This window comes from Seriola lalandi, unplaced genomic scaffold, assembly GCF_002814215.2.
Source record: "Seriola lalandi dorsalis isolate HSWRI2012SDOR001 ecotype SW California unplaced genomic scaffold, Sedor1 jcf7180002054911, whole genome shotgun sequence".
NCBI classification, from domain to species: domain Eukaryota; kingdom Metazoa; phylum Chordata; class Actinopteri; order Carangiformes; family Carangidae; genus Seriola; species Seriola lalandi.
The window spans coordinates 1,176,538-1,178,384 of NW_019525463.1; the positions used below are offsets into that span (position 1 = coordinate 1,176,538).

Sequence of the window (1,847 nt, forward strand, 5' to 3'; positions counted from 1 at the left end):
GAGATCAGGCTATGTTCTGGTACCAACAGAAATCTGGACAGGCTCCAAAGCTCCTAATAAAATATGCGAGCACACTTCAATCAGGAACACCAGCTCGGTTTAGTGGCAGTGGAAGCAGCTCTGACTTCAGTTTGACCATCAGTGGAGTTCAGACTGAAGATGCAGCAGTTTATTACTGTCAGAGTATACATGTAATAAACAGTGCTGATGTGTTCACACAGTGATTTGTAGTCGTACAAAAACCTCCCTCAGTCAGACTGCAGAGACACTGAGCCGTTAGAGCAGGAAGAGACTCTGACACAGACCACTGAACACAGAGCTGACAGTCACCTCACCAAGCACTAAACACACATTCACATATGTAATTTTACATTTTAGGATTTTTAAACATTTTTTAACTTTTTATTTCCTGTCAAAATATCGAAACCAACATTGTTATAATATCCAACATCCATTATGTTATTTTTCCACAGATATTAGGAGGCCTATGAGCAGATATTTAAAAATAACAAAACAGAGTAAACTAAATGCACATAACATGTTGTTCATCACTTTACAAAGATACATGAAGTCAAATCTAGCAGTTAGCTTAGCACATCTGACATATTATCTGGTTAATCTGTTCAAAACCAGAGGTAGAAGAAGACAAATTATGTTTTTCAGACTGTTAATGTTCCTTGAATCTTGTCTTCATTGTGAATATTCAACCTAACTATTGTAGACTGTAGCTTCCGTACAGATTCAACAAAACAAAAATGTGTGAATGTTTATTGACAGATTTTCTTGCTTTCGGACGTACTAACTGTTTGCCCTTTGTTTCCAGTCGTAATGCTAAACTAAGTTCAGTCAGAGACATGTCAAAGAAATGAATACTTACAGCAAATGGTCATAAATTTAGATTTGGTGGAAAGCCTCTACTGTTTGAGGCAGGTTTCAATGAGGATTATGGTGAGAGAGCTATTCCCATAATAAACACACACACGAAGATAAATCTTAGTTAAATCAGCCATGTACCACATAAGGAGGATGTTGGGGTGGTGGAGGGAGCTGCAGCAGCAAACTGAGCTGAGTGGAACCTGAGTCCCAGTGAGGACATTTCAGGTCATAATGTCACAGTGTACCAGAATGAATGTGATTGGATGATATTAGCTACACAGCTGTGAATACGCCAATCATTTTAAAGCATACTGAATCAGAACTGAGGCTTTGTTTTTAACTTTGCCTGAAGTTACAACCTGTTGCGATGTTGCTGTGAAGCTTGGAGGGAAAAATCATGCGATTGATGTGTTGTCAACCTTCTGTGTGTGTTTCAGTACTCTGAATCTAGCAGCAGCATGAGGATGACAAAAATGAATGTGAAAACAAGGTGATTTAAAATCAGACAATTGTTGCGTCAGTTCATTCTGAGTTCAGTGTTGATACAGTTTGCCAGCAGGGGACGCCATGCACCTGTTAATGAGGACAAAGTTATGTGGACAAGACAAAAAGAAGAGGGAAATGTTGATGATGAAGAGAAACAAAAGTAAAGAAGATAAAACCAAACCATTTTAATTCAAATGCTGAAAATCCTAAATCCTGACTATAAATATATAAATATATTTATATAAATATTTCCTTCTCTTCCATTAAGATCATATTTAGTGTAAATCCAAGCAGCATTTCTCCTGATGTTGTGTCCCACGTTGCCTTCAGTCTGTTGAGAGCAGAGAAATCATTTCCATAGAGAGGAGGCTTTGCATCGTCAGCTGATCCTCCAGTGAACTGAGAAGGTTTATAGTCCTGTGAGTTGAACAGTGCAGGACTCAGATCTGTCAGTCAACACAGCAGAAAGCACAACCACCATGACT

General features: G+C 38.5%; 1 long non-coding RNA gene across 1 annotated transcript in view; it reads right to left on the reverse strand.

The window, feature by feature from the left end:
• Nucleotides 1–1,610: 1,610 nt before the first annotated feature.
• Nucleotides 1,611–1,847, reverse strand: part of LOC147817715 (uncharacterized) — a 423-nt gene continuing 186 nt past the window's right edge. The window contains exon 2 of the long non-coding RNA XR_015436121.1: nt 1,611–1,808. This is a non-coding gene — a long non-coding RNA (uncharacterized LOC147817715). The remainder of the gene's footprint in view (nt 1,809–1,847) is intronic.